Source organism: Lagenorhynchus albirostris, chromosome X, assembly GCF_949774975.1.
Source record: "Lagenorhynchus albirostris chromosome X, mLagAlb1.1, whole genome shotgun sequence".
NCBI classification, from domain to species: domain Eukaryota; kingdom Metazoa; phylum Chordata; class Mammalia; order Artiodactyla; family Delphinidae; genus Lagenorhynchus; species Lagenorhynchus albirostris.
The window spans coordinates 48,672,018-48,687,591 of NC_083116.1; the positions used below are offsets into that span (position 1 = coordinate 48,672,018).

At 35.8% G+C, this 15,574-nt stretch overlaps 1 protein-coding gene across 2 annotated transcripts in view; it reads right to left on the reverse strand.

The window, feature by feature from the left end:
* Positions 1-15,574, reverse strand: part of DIAPH2 (diaphanous related formin 2) — a 786,790-nt gene that overhangs the window by 684,214 nt on the left and 87,002 nt on the right. The window lies entirely within an intron of this gene.

Consider the following 15,574-nt stretch of genomic DNA (forward strand, 5'->3'; position numbering starts at 1 on the left):
CTGGAGAGGGTGTAGAGAAGAGGGAACCCTGTTGTACTGTTGGTGGGAATGTAAATTGATACAGCCACTATGAAGAACAGTATGGAGATTCCTTAAAAAACTAAAACTAGAACTACCATATGACCCAGCAATCCCACTACTGGGCATATACCCTGAGAAAGCCATAATTCAAAAAGAGTCATGTACCACAATGTTCATTGTAGCACTATTTACAATAGCTGGGACATGGAAGCAACCTAAGTGTCAATCAACAGATGAATGGATAAAGAAGATGTGGCACATATATACAATGGAATATTACTCAGCCATAAAAAGAAATGAAATTGAGTTATTTATAGTGAGGTGGATGGACCTAGAGTCTGTCATACAGAGTGAAGTAAGTCAGAAAGAGAAAAACAAATATTGTATGCTAACACATATATATGGAACCTAAAAATGAAAATGTTTCTGAAGAATCTAGGGGCAGGACAGGAATAAAGACGCAGTCGTAGAGAATGGACTTGAGGACATGGGGAGGGGGAAGGGTAAGCTGGGACAAAGTGAGAGAGTGGCATGGACATATATATACTACCAAATGTAAAATAGTTAATGGGAAGCAGCTGCATAGCACAGGGAGATCAGCTCAGTGCTTTGTGACCACCTAGTGGGGTGGGATGGGGAGGGTGGGAGGGAGACACAAGAGGGAGGGTATATGGGGATATATGTATACATATAGCTGATTGGCTTTGTTATACAGAAGAAACTAACACAAAAACGTAAAGCAATTATACTCCAATAAAGATGTTAAAAAAAAAAAAAGAGAGGTACACACTGAAGTATTTAGGGGTAGAGTTATTTATCAGCAACTAAGACTCAGAAAAGAATAAAAAGGAGAAAAAGAAAAAGAGAATGTAGCAAATATGTGAAAACATTAGAGAATCATGGTGACGGGTGTGAATATTCATTGTAATATTCTTTAATGATTCTGCAGATTTGAAACTTCAGAATAAGAAATTAAAGCAAATAATAAAATGTGGTAGTGAATTCCTTGCTACAAAAGACAAAATAGGTAACTATAAAGTAACTGATCTGTTCCTTTAATAAAGGTACTGATTGCCAAACTTTCAATCTTGCTTTAACTTAGTGGCAATGGTTAATTTGCTATATAGAAAAAGCTTATCAATCAATTTCTTAAAATGTGATAACTCAGAAATAAAATTAAAATTATGCACTTGTATACTCACACACAATCTGATGTGACATTGTATAATTGGACTACATTAAAAACAAAAGCATGAAATAGTTTTTGCAGCTACTTCAGCCTTGTCATCTGTTTAATACAAGTAATCTTTCCAAATGGTCTTGCTTCATTTGCAACAGTAATTCAACCACACCCCCAAAAGTAATGAATATAGAGGTTTACACAATTTCATGAGACTCACTGATACACTTTTCTGCTACTTAATATCCACTCAACACCTCTAGATTCTTCTCCAAATTATTCATATCTCATAAATAAGAAAAATGTATTATAAATAGTTACCTGAGAAAATTGAGATTTAGTGTTGTTTCATATCTTGATGGCAATCTGTATATTATGTTCATCCAATAATGGAATAGATAGATCATGGACATTTTTCATTAGGTTTTTTTAAGCTACCCAGGAAAACACGTAAAAATGGCCTATTACGGTCCACATACTCAAACATTACTAAATATAAAATCATGCCATAACCGTACAAGGCATCAAATGCCTCTAGATACTGTGTTTACAGTAACCAGAATGTAATTAAATGAAGTGAGAGTGCCAGGATTGGTTAAAATACGACTTTGCTATCAGAAGGTACAATTTACCAAAACTCATCTGTATCAGTTTACCTCATCATAAAATAGAGATACATTTCTGAAGAAGTATAGCTACAAAGAATGATAGAAATCATGTTAAAAATAAAACTACACAGCAGAGAAATGACTGGCTATCAGTACCAAATTACTAACAGTGGTTTATGTTAGGGTTATGAGGGTATGGTCTTTTTTTTTTTTTTCTTTTTTAATTCCCTCTCCTTAACTCCATTATCCAATTTTCTGAAACATGTTGTATTACTCTTAGAATGAAAATAACAAACTTGAAAAGCATTTGCTTTCAGTCATATATTTGGTTTAAAACATATTTAAAGGAAACATGGCCTTTTGTATGTAAACATTTGGCATTACTTAAAAAAAAAAAAAAAGCCCAAATTCTTAAGTACTACTACAATATCAAAATACTACTCCAGAAACTTTCCCACCTCTGAGTTCATGTGACTTTAGTTTAGAAGTTGCTGAATCCCTAATTTGTAGAGTATATACAATATTCAGCTGAAGAAAAGAGTTCAAATGAAATGAGAAAATGAGACCATGGCCGTGCAGTTTCAAATGCAGACATTTTAATATTTAGATGGAAGACTGGGGATAATTCTCATGGTTGCTTGTGCCTTTTAATTAAAAGGGTGACTTTTAAATGTAGTCTGTGGCCCGGGGAGCCTTCTTGGAAGACCTGAGCTTTTACAACAATTATAACTACAACTGGTTTCGAAACTGACCCTGAGGAATGAAGGAATGAATGCCTGCGTGCATGTGTCACTGTAAGCAGTAGTTGTGCTTTAGCGCTTTCTTCCAAAAAATGTGTATTAGGAACTACCGTGAGAATCATTTCTTTCATGAGTACCATAATAATGATTTCTATGTGCAGTGTGTTTTGCAGTTTACCAAGTACTTCATAATTCTATTAGGATGGCAGGAGAGCTACAGATAAAGAGACTTGGGCTCAGAAAATGTTGAGTGCTTCACCCCAAATCACTTAGCCATTAAGAGACAGAGCCATAAGCCAAACCCCAGGTCTTCTGAGTCCAAATGCAGTAATTTCTACTATGTTATAATTTACGCTCTAAGCATCCATTTTGTGTGGTGGCTTACGGATGGGTATGATTTACTTTGTACACCAAGCTGCGAGCAAACAATTCGAGAAAGACTCCAGATGAAACATCCAGGATGTTTCTAGTTCATGTGATGAGGAGCTATTTTTGGAGTTTCTTGCATAATGAGAAAAGAATGGAGGGGGAACAGTTCTCGGTCTTTAATTTTAGTCACATCTGTATATAAAAATCAATCGCTATCAACAGTGTCACCACTAAAACTCAGAAACTACACACACTGAGTACAATGAGAATGAGATCATTTAAACTGGGTGTATTATCAAGTGGCACTTACACTTCTGAAGCCCTAAACTGTACAGTCCAAAAGCAATTAAAAAGAAGGCAGCACGATATGGAAAAGTTAAAGCAAGTGAGAGAAGAGGAAACTGAGGGGCCACTTAAATCTACAAGGTCCTAAGAGAGGTTGCGTGGGTGATGATGAACAACCGTCCTCAGCGGAAGTAGGAAACGTATCAAGAGGAAAGGGGCCTGAACTTCAATAGGAGAAATTCAGTTTGTTCTTGAAAAAAATTAGATTTTAAGATGCTAGGCTGCATTTCCAATGGAAGAGGACTTCTGTTCTTGAAAAGCATTATGAAAGCACCTTTCTTATTTCAGTTTTTATACAGTTCAGTGTCAGAGGCATTGTAAATATGCAGAGATTGAACAAAAGGATGTTTAATTATTTTATTGCTGTTATAGCCTAATGTATTTTAAAATGTCTAAGGGGTATTAAGACACAGTCCTTGCCCTTTGGGAGCTTATAAGCATTTTAATTACACAATCTTAATTAAACAAAACTAATGTTTAATTGAAATTAATTATAAAAGGAAATAATGCATAAGAAAGGTGAACACTGATGATATGAAACTTGAAGAAGCACAATGTCTAATCTAATTTAGACACAGGGAAAAGGGCTTTAAGAAATTAAAGGCAATACCTAATAATGGGATTATTTCTAATATTTATGTTTGGTTTACAAAGGAGCAGTATCTCTTTCCTCACATTTATGTTGCTCAGTACATTCTGTTCATCTGAGGTAATGTTACCTGTTTTTTAATATCTGCTATGAAAGCACAAAGACCATGTCTACTCAGTCATTTTTGGCCCATAGAGCAACATTTGTATAGAGGCACTTAATTCTCTGTGATAGGGAGGGCTCTCTCTGTGTTGTTGGTGTGATTAGAAGCATTCTCCAGCTGGTGGAAGATAATCCCCTATTTGCAATCTGTGAAGGACTAAATAATAATGTTAGAAATAAAAAATACTGGAGAGGGTTTGGAGAAAAGGGAACCCTCTTGCACTGTTGGTGGGAATGTAAATTGGTACAGCCACTATGGAGAACAGTATGGAGGTTCCTTAAAAAACTAAAAATAGAACTACCATATGACCCAGCAATCCCACTCCTGGGCATATATCCAGACAAAACTATAACTCGAAAAGATACATGCACCCCAATGTTCATAGCACCACTATTACAATAGCCAAGACGTGGCAACAACCTAAATGCACATCAACAGAAGAATGGATAAAGAAGATGTGAGATAGATAGATATAGATATACACACAATAGAATACTACTCAGCTACAAAAAAGAATGAAATTTTGCCATTTGCGACAACATGGACAGACTTGGAGCACATTATGCTAGGTGATATAAGTCAGACAGAGAGAAACAAGTACTGTATTATATCATATATATGGAGAATCTAAAAAATACAACAAACTAGTTCTTTTCTTGACCTAAATGGTGATTAAGAGTGTTTGTCCTACTTCAAAAAATTAAAAATAGAACTACCATATGATCCAGCAATTCCACTTCTGGATATTTATCTGAAGGAAACAAACAAACAAACAAAAAACTAACAGTAAAAGGTCTATGCACCATGATGTTCACTGCAGCATTATTTGCAATAGCTGAGACATGGAAGCAACCTAAGTGTTCATCAATGGATGAATGGATAAAGAAAATGTGGTACATATGCATAGTGTGAAATATTATTCAACCATATAAAAGAAGGAAATCCTGCTATTTGTGACAACATGGATGGACTTTGAGGGCATTATGCTAAGTGAGATAAGACAGACAGAGAAAGACAAATACTGAAATATCTCACTTATATGTGGGATTTAAAAAACAAAAACAAAAAGCCAAACTCAGACATACAGAGAAGACATTAGTGGTTGCCGGAGGTAGGCCGGGGCAGGGAGGGATGGGGTGCAAAAATGGGTGAAGGAGGTCAAAAGGGACAAATATCCAGTTATAAAATAAATAAGTCCTGGGGATGTAATATACAGCATGGTGAGTACAGTTAATAACACTGTATTGTATATTTGAAAGTTGTTTAGAGTAGATGAAAACTTTGTAACTATGTGGGGTGATGGATGTTAACTAGACTTATTGTGGTGATCATTTTACAATATATACATAAATCGAATCAGTATGTTGTATACCTGAAACTAATAGGATGTTATATGTCAATTATATCTCAATAAAAATATTTGTTGAGTATTTTAAAAAAAAGTGTTTGTCCTAAACTATAAATCAAAAAGATACATGTACCCCTATGTTCATAGCAGTACTATTTATAATAACCAAGACATGGAAGCAACCTAAATGTCCATCGACAGATGAATGGATCAAGAAGATGTGGCATACATATACAATGGAATACTACTCACCCATAAAAAATGAAATAATGCCATTTGCAGCAACATGGATGGACCTAGAGATTATCATACTAAGGGAAGTAAGTCAGAGAGAGAAAGACAAATACCATACCATATCACTTATATGTGGAATCTAAAATATGACACAAATGAACTTATCCATGGAACAGACTCACAGACACAGAGAACAGACTTGTGGTTGCCAAGGGGGAGAGGGATGAGGGAGGGATAGACTGGGAGTTTGGGATTAGCAGATGCAAACTATTATATATCGAATGGATAAACAACAAAGTCCTACTGTATAGCACAGAGAACTATACTCAGTATCCTGTGATAAACCATAATAGAAAAGAATATGAAAAAGAATATATATGTAGAACTGACTCGCTTTGCTGTGCAGCAGAAATTAACACAACATTGTAAATCAACTATACTTCAACAAAATAAATTTTTAAAATAATAATAATGTTAGTGAAAGTAAGCACCCATGGAGATGACCATTATCCATAACTGCCTGGAATCCACCAAATTCTTAATCAGGTTTTGGTTAAGAGGCCAAGCTCTGGACTCAGTCTGACTGGAGTCAAGTCCTGGTTCTCCTACCTACTTGCTGTGCAACCCCAGATAATGTACTTGCTTTCCTAAGCTTCACTTTCCTCATCCAAACAATGGGGGTGATAATTGTTATGAGGATTAAATTGGTTTTTACATGAAACTTACTAAGCGTAGTCCCTGGCACTCAGTGCCCTCTAAAGGTTAGCTATTATTACGTGTTGAATACAATAGAATGAATATTATATACTGTATTAGTTTGCTAGGGCTGTCATAACAAAAAAAAAAAAAAAAAGAAGAAGAAGATGAGAAAAGCAAAACTACAGAGCAGGTGGCTTAAACAACCAAAATTTATTTCCTCACAGTCTGTGGCTAGAATTCCAAGATCAGGGTGTCAGCAGGGTTGGTTTCCTCTTGAGGCCGCTCTCCTTGGCTGACATATGGCCACATTCTCTCTGTGTCCTCACATGGTGTTTCCTCTGTGCATACCTCTGGTGTTTCTTTGTCCAAATTTCCTCTTATAAGTACACCAGTTAGATTGGATTAGGGTATACCCTAACAGCCTCATTTTAATTTAATAAACTCTTTAAAGGCCCTATCTCCAAATAGTCACATTCTCAGGTACTGGGGGTTAGGGCTTCAACATAGGACTTATGGGAGGCACAATTCACCCTATAACATATACTTACCTCACTCTACGAGAAAACATTCCACACAATAAGAAAATCTGAAATAATTCTGAGGAAAAGTCTCAGTTCTCATAACTTCTCAGCTTTCGAACATAGAGAGAACCTATGTGACCTCATTTAACTCTGAGAGGATAGACAGATAGATGGATATACAGATACACAGACACATACGCACACACACACTCTATCTACCTAGTATACGGGTGCCAATCACACTTTGTAAAACAGCTCTCTGGATGCAAACCACTCTGCCAAAAAAGCATCATCATCAATGAAAATAAATGACTCACCTAAAGTATACAAAGTAGTTACTACACTCAAAGCACAAGAATTACACTGCATGAGCAATTATGTTCTCCTTAGATCACAAATTCATTGAAGAAAGGAACCATGACAGGTTAGTAAAAATTTACAAACAGATCAGCATAAAAAATGAGCTTGGAAAGTTTTTTGTACCTTTGATTGACGCTCTTAAAATTCATTTTTGTTTTCAATATTGTTTTGATAGGCAATTGTGGTCTCAACTAGAATAGCACATGCAATGAATGCAGTAATCCAATATCTGAATTATGGTGACCACAGTAAAAAAAATTACCTTAAATGTTACTAGTCACATGACCATTATTTAGCGATGCAGGCCCACAAAGCATTAGGCTCAAAAAGCATTTCATACAAGCATATAAACTGGATACTAATTCACGTTATGAATATCTGTTGACCACCGACAAAATACCCTGGACAGTATATACCACTCAAAAAACCTCCATGGAAAATGGCCAGACCCCAGGAATCTGGAGATGGAGGCAATGTCTTCCTGAAAAAATGATGCACAGACCTACAGAAATACATATAGTATGTAGCTCAAATGAGAAAATGTGTGAAAGGGCTTTAAAAATTCTAAAGCACTTTATAAATCTAAGGTGGCATTTTTAAGATGATCTTATTCTGCCCTTATCCCATTCAAAGGAGCTAATTATGATTCAACCAGTCTTTTCCTAACAGATAAGCAAGAACATGAAATCTGATTAACTGAAATGGGAAATTGAATCAGACATGTGAGAAAAAGGCCAAAATTTGATATACAGTAAGTTAAGGTAACTCTTTAATATTGATCATCATCTTAGAGTGTCTAATTTTTCCCCTGCTGACAACACTACCTGGATCAAGAAAGCATTGTCTCGTAAGAAATATCCCTGTGTCATGCCACTTGTTTTATAATGGTAACAGTAAATTTTACACAGAGCTTTTAAAGGATATGTGGTATAGAGACCATACTATTTAACAACCAAAACAAACATTAAAAAACACTTCTCATGTAATTATCTCATGTTCTATGGCTGATCAAAATTGTTGCCATAATTGAAAAAAAAATTAAATAATAAATTTAAAAAACTGTTGCCATAAATGAAAAATAAAATAAAATAAAAAATAAATAAAAATTTAAAAAAATATGAAATAATAACTACACGAGTGTTAAATGTCTTATACCAAGCATCAGATTTTAAATGTATTCTTTTTACCTGATGATATACACAGAGAAAGAAGCTCAATTGAAATTTTAAACGTGATCACAAGCAAAATACACAGAAAATAAACTTTCAGTGCAGAATCCTACATGAAGAGGATATCTTTTTGTTTCTAATATCAGGACACACTATAAAACATAACTACTCCATACTCATAAATATTAATGCATCAATTTACAAAATATATGTCTAAACGAAAGTCAATATTCATACTGTCTTTTCGATGTTTCCAAATGCCCAAGGTAAGATGACTTGCTAATATTTTATAATCGACATTATCTTAGCATTCCTTAAACAATGAATTTAATCTGGCATGATGAAATAATGTAATTTATGACTGGAAGGGAAGGGACTGATAAGAAATTGTTCTAAAAATGAATGGAGGTTTAAATAACAAAACCTTTCAAAACATATGCAGATATTCCTATCCAAAACAAGTATAATACACAAGCCAGCTTGCAGTATCAAAACATAAGGAAATGGGAAGGAAGCTACTCATTGCACATAATGAATGTGAAATTAGAAAAGACCAAAAGTGGAATTTTAATATTGCTTGTGCTATTTTTAAAAGATCACTTATAAAATATACCCTCATTAAACAGTCTTAGGTCTTATTTTCACCTGATTACCAAATGAGCTTTTCTACTTTATATATACTAGTTAAAAATAATTGCACTGATTATTTTTATTCTGATTGAATTTAGATTTTTAACAAAATTGTCACCACCATAAAACTAAATATTTTGCAGTAGCAACTATCCTACAATTTCTAAACCTATAACAAGAGAAAGAGGAACAAAAAACAATCAAATTGGCATACAAAAAAGCCATGATTTATCAAGAAGCAGCTACTTCAAACTCCAATAATCAATGTTTTGTCTCCCCCTTCTGGACCATACAATTATTTTTTAAAAAAAGAAACAGCAAAGTAAGATTTGATCTTTTTTTCACAGGATATATTCAAATAATTGGTCTGACACAAGTGTAACGTTACACGAAGTAATCATGATGATACTATTAGATCAGTAAACTAATAACACTTCAATTTAATAATGCAATAGCAGCTTAACAGCCCACAAATACATACTGCCACGCTTAGTGGTATTTTATGGCTATTATAATTAGTAGGTCGCTTGTAGTAAGAAACACATCAATAGCATTTTGAATTTATTACTTTGAGCCTGGCTATAAGTTTACTGTTAACAGGAACCTTCTTTCAGCATGAACTTCTTCAACAGCCTAGGGAAACAAATTCATTTGGCTCTATTTTGAGAAAAAGTTCCTATAATATTCACTCAATCGTGCCCAAAATTGCCATGCCCCAATTAGGACAAAGAAACATACATGTGTACCTACCCTTCACCTATGATGGGGCTGTCCTTTTGACTCAGATTATTTAGAAACACTGCAAAACGTACAAATGTGACATCCTAATTACATAAAATGGCTTATCTAGTAAGCAATACTACAGGCCACCAAAATGATTAGCTCTTTTCTATCCAGGTCCACTGAGTCAACAAGAAACACACATGACCTTCATTGCCTAGTACAGGAAATGAGGCTGTGGTTTATAAACAGGTAAGTGTTATTAGAATGATAAACAACATATGTTCAGCAGCATGTGCAGAGAATATATTTACAATAGTTAAAGTAGGTGTTTGAAACAGAAAACCTAATTATAAAAATTCTACTCTATGCTACGAGTGCTGAAGAAATGGTCTTGCGTGGCAATAACTTTATTCTTATTTCTGTGATTTTACTAATTTCTCCTTGATTAACATGTCTAAACTGAACTCATCCTGTTTTACTCCAAACGTAGTCTTGCTCCTGACTTCTCCATGAAGGCTCAAGTCACCATCACTTCGGTCACCCATGCTTGCAAATTCACTCATTATTGAGTCACACATCTCCTCTGCCCTTTTTCATCATTTGCTGAGGCTGATATATTCTACTTCTGCAATCTCTCTCTCTCATCTATCACCTCCATTTAGTTCTTACTAACCACTCTCCATTCCAGGGTCTTATTACTTCAAGTACAGCAACAACCCCCAGCTTGATCTCCCTGCCCCAGTCTCTAACCTCTCCAATTTCCACTGCTCCATTAATCTTCCCCAAATGTAACTCAGATTTTGTCATTCCATTTCTCAAAACCTTGATTCCTCACTGACTATTAAAGTACCATCTCCTTGGCATATCCCTCCTAAAATGACCTTAACCTACCTTTCCACATTTACAACCCCCTGATATACTTAACCTATGTTTTTAGTCACCTTAACAAAAACACCCCCGTACTTCCCCTTGGTTCACTCCACTCCATCCACAGTGGCCTCTTTGCAATTCTTCAAATACTCAAGGCACACTCCTGCCTCAAAGCCAGGGCACTTGATACTCTCTCTGCCTGTAAAGCTCTTCCCTAGATATTTGCATTGGCTCTCCCCAGTTTCACTCATGTCTCTGTTCAGATGTCATTTGCTCAGAGAGCTCACCTATCTAAAACAGCACAACCCTGATCACACTCGGCTTTCTCATCTTGCTTTTTTTCCTTCATAGCTCTTACCACTACCTGCCGTTATATTTGATATGCGTCTTATTGTCTGCCTCCCCAAGTAGAAATATAAGCTCCATGAGGAATTTATCTGTAATGGTTCATCACCCAAGCACCTAGAATAGTGTCTGGCACATAATAGGTGGGCAGTAACTTTTTAACCAAAAAAGAAAAGAATCTGTGGCTAGAGAGATTAACCAGATCTAGAGAATGAATGAGTGCTGAATCAGGATTTAAGTTCAGGTCTTTATGATGCCAAAATAAACACTATCCCAAAAGACACCCTACTGCTTGCCCTAGGTGCTCAATTATTTCTGTCATTAAGTTACTTTATATTTAACATTGTTAGGTCTGGTCATTATAATTCTATTTTCCAATTATCATATGTAATCATGTCAATTTTTACCCTTTTTTCCCACAGAAGAATGGTTCTTCTTCCTCCTGTGGATACATTATTCCTGGTTTGCAGTGAAATCAAATTAGTCATTTTAGCTGATTCCTAAACCTGTTTCATGCAATGTGCTACTAAATAATAAAAACAATTTATTTTCTTTCAAAAAGTTTACACTTACCTATAACTAGAAGCCATTGAAAAAGTCATTCAGTTCTTTCTATCTCTATCCCACTCTAAGTTCTCTTTTGCTATTTTAAGATATTGATAAGAAGATATTCTATCCTTTCTTAGATAGCATCTATAACAAATCTTCAACTATCTTATTAAATCTTTAAAATAACCTTGTCAATATTATCTTGAGACCATATATGAATTTTTATTTTTTTTCAAAGCCCAGCAATAATCTATACCACATAACACATAGCTTCCAATAAACAGGCAAAACATTCTTTCTTCCATCCAGCCAAATCCTTCCCACCATTCTTGACCCAGAATAAATCACTCTATTAAATAGCACACATCTTGAATACTGAGCAAAAAAAAAAAAGAGGCAGCTCAAAGTCTCATCTTGTTTTACCATGTTATCTTCATGTTTTATGTCTGTTATACCAAGCATTTCATAAAATTTAATACATTTAACCAAAAAATGTAATTTAGACCTGCTATTTGCAAGGTTCTTAATATAATAAATATATTAAATATAAACAATAAACTTCAAAACCATCCTGAATTGAGTATTATTATCCTCATTGTGTTAATAGGGAGACTGAGGTTCAGAGACATTAAGTAAATTATTTAAGGTCACACAGTTAGTACGTAGCAGAGTTGGAATCTGAGCTCAGGTCTATTTGCCTCTGAATCCATGACCTCTACTAAAATTTGTATCCCTTCATAGGGTCTATATTGTGGACATAAAAAGACAGACCTGCACGGTAACAGAAAGTATTATTCAAGGACATACATTATTATAAACTAAAGTAATATAGGTGTATTATAAAAAAGGCCCTTAAAGAACATATAATGTAATAGAAACTATAAAATAGAGTAGAAAGTGATTCCAAAAGAAAGTTAAAAATAAAGTGCTATAGAAGTTCAGGGAAATTATTAGGAGGAAATCAGGAGGTGGGGGAATGGGGGGGAAGGTCATCGGGATAGACTTCATGGAAGAGCTGAGGATGGGGAGAATGTTGACACAGGAAGGAAAATATTCGAAGCAAAAAAAAAAAAATGATCCAATGAGCCAAGTCAGAAGCAAGACTGCTTGAGGCTGAGTGGATGGTTATGTTCAGGTAATAGCCTGATTTGTAAAGTAAATTTCTGAAAGAGAATAGTGAAAACTAAGGCTAATGGTAGTCTGACATCAGGAGGACCTCAAATGCCTCCAATTCTGCTTCTAATCAACACTGGAGAGATAAAAGGAAGACAGGGTCATGAAGACCTGGTTCATTACATATTCCATCTTTCCAGTTTCAGTCTGACTTCTACATCACTCATTTTTTGACCAACATATGTAGTCTTTAGGCAACCAGAATACTTAAAGTGGCTATTCTAGGATTTCTTCTCTGTTGAACACTTCTTATGAAATTCTTACCTGTCCATTTTATCAACAAACACTTCCCATCTTTTGTAGATTAGTGAGACCACGAAAAATAAGCCCTTTTGTACCTGACTTTCAACTGGTGATTTTAAATATTTTTCTTCACTCCTCTCTCTAGTCTCAACAAACAACAAAAAAACCTTCCTCCTGAAGGCACCCTTCCCACCTAAACTCTAGAATTAATCCCCTCATCACTTCCTCTAGAAGCTGGTCGATCCCTAGAGTATCCCCCCCTTATTGCAGGATTTGTAAACTCCAACGTAAGAAGCAGCTCACAGATAAAACAACGGGTATGAAATCATTTCTATTGTAGATCAATCGTAACATCTTTCTCATAGTGTCTTTCAAAACACTCTCAGACAAGATGAAACTGTTCGCTAAACCATAAGCAGTCACTTTGCAACCTTTCCTATATTACATCTTCAGGCCCTATCTTATATTCTGTTTTCCTGTCTACCTTCCCCATTAGACCTAGTATTTTGAGGGCACCAGCTATGTTCATTGGGGAAGAAAAACATATAATTTATCATAATAAAATGTGCTAAATATTACAATTGAGCTATATACACGGTGCTATGGAAAGGAAGGTGTTATCTAAGATGGCTTTTCCTTCAAAGACTGACATGAAGCTTAATTTTGATGGATATTTAGGAGCTTGCTGGGCACACTCAAGAAGAAAAGGGCATTCTGGCTCAAAGAAGCAGACTGTGCTTGATTTAGAGGGATTAAAGAATAGGATGTTAAGGAATTGCCAAGTGTTCCTGTACAGACAGAGGACAGGCACATGTAAGAATGCAGCTGGAGGTGAAATTAGAAAAGGAAGCGGGGATAAGATCACAAAAGGAATAGGGAGCCATTTGAAAGTTTTGATGGGGTAGCAGCAGCATCTCTTGTAACCATGTAGAGCATGTGTGGGTGGGGTGTGAGAGCCAAGACTAGGAGAGTATTGAGGAGACTGGGGCAGCCACAGGTGTGTTAAATCATGGGTCTGAGATTAGGGGAGAGAGCTGAGAGTTATTTAGGAGAAAGAACTTGGTAACTGGATGTGGAGAAATCAGTAATCTTTCAGTAGCTTCTGGCATAGGCCATTGGATTGCTTATGGTACCAAGACCAGAAATATAGGCTGGCTCTGGCCCACATTAAAATGAGCTCCAGATTCCTTCATTGCCCCAAACTCTGTTATTTAACCCCACCCTTATACACTTAAGCCTCCAGTTTAATGCAGGTCCTCACTGACTCACACATGTCTCCTAGGTAGCACCCCAAACAAATCTCTCTATCCTAATCCAGTATTTCTCAAAGTCAGCTCTTGAGCCTACCTTATCAGAATCTCCTGTGGTGCTTGATAAAAAGGCAGAGTTCTTGGCCCTATCCCAGACCCCATGAAGGGCAAAACCTGCATTTTGATACTTTCAACTTTGGGAACCACTAGCCTGATCCAGCCTACCTACTACTATCAAATTTATTTTTCTTAAACCCTGCTTCCCTCATGTCACTTGCTTGCTCCAACTAATTTCTAATCTTCTACCCAGACTTCAAGATCCTCCTTCAACTTGATTTTTGAATCTTTCCAATTTACTTTTTTGTTCTTTGTTCCAACAAAGTCAACCTCATCTCTCATTTCCCTCTTCTCCCCCCACCCCCTCCCAAACACAGTTTGGTTCTTTCTCCAAGCCTTTGCATTCAATATTACTTCCACAATCTGCGAGCTTCTCTATCATCTCTCCTCCCCAGTCAAATCCCAGCCACCAGATCCTGAAAGTCTAGAAATGTGCATGGAGTTTTCTCTAATTACTCTAACCCCACTTCTCTCTCCTGCTCATGTATTCCTATTACACTTACAATCAGCCGGCACAATTTAAGGTTTGATTATTTCAACATATATTATTGAAACTATAAGGTCTTATCTCATTCTTATTTGCCAGTCATCAGTGTGCCTAGCACAGTTCTTGGCACATAATAAGCACTGAAGAAATATTTGTTGATTTTTGAAATCATCCCAAAAGATGAATGGCTTTGTTTTCCCTTAAATGTCACATGAATTCAAAAAGAAAAAAAAAGAGGACTTCAATTTTTAAAAGCAAAACAAATGTAAATATATTTACTATTCTAGATACCACGGTACCTGATGATGCTAAAGATAATGTTTCCTGGCCTGTTTTTGAAATGCAGACTGCTTAATCATGAAGGCAAGGTAATTACAAATAGCTCTGAATCACAATACAGGCCACTTTTGGTGTATTGGTATAATAGTGTATCATGTAATTGTGGCACTGAAATGCAGTGTCTGTAGTAAAAGAACCTTTAGAAGACAGCAACAGAAAGAACCTTAAAAGATAACGCAAGCCAATCACTTCAATTTATCCACTTAATAACTGAACCTCAGAGGAACTACATGACTTGCCCAAAGTCACAGAGCTGATGAGTAGCACCCAACAAAGACAAGCACGCAGGTCTCCTGACTGAACATCAAAGGTTGCTCTCGTTACACTATGTGCTTAGGGATACTAAAGTCAAAGTCAGATACTTCAATAAGAATTCCTGTTAGCATAAACCAACCTTTTATGAGTCTCTGCCTGCCATCCTGAAAAACTGAGGTAAAACACACAGTTTTATCAGAATCATAAAGACTGACACGGGCACAATTACGAAAAAAAAAGAGAAAAA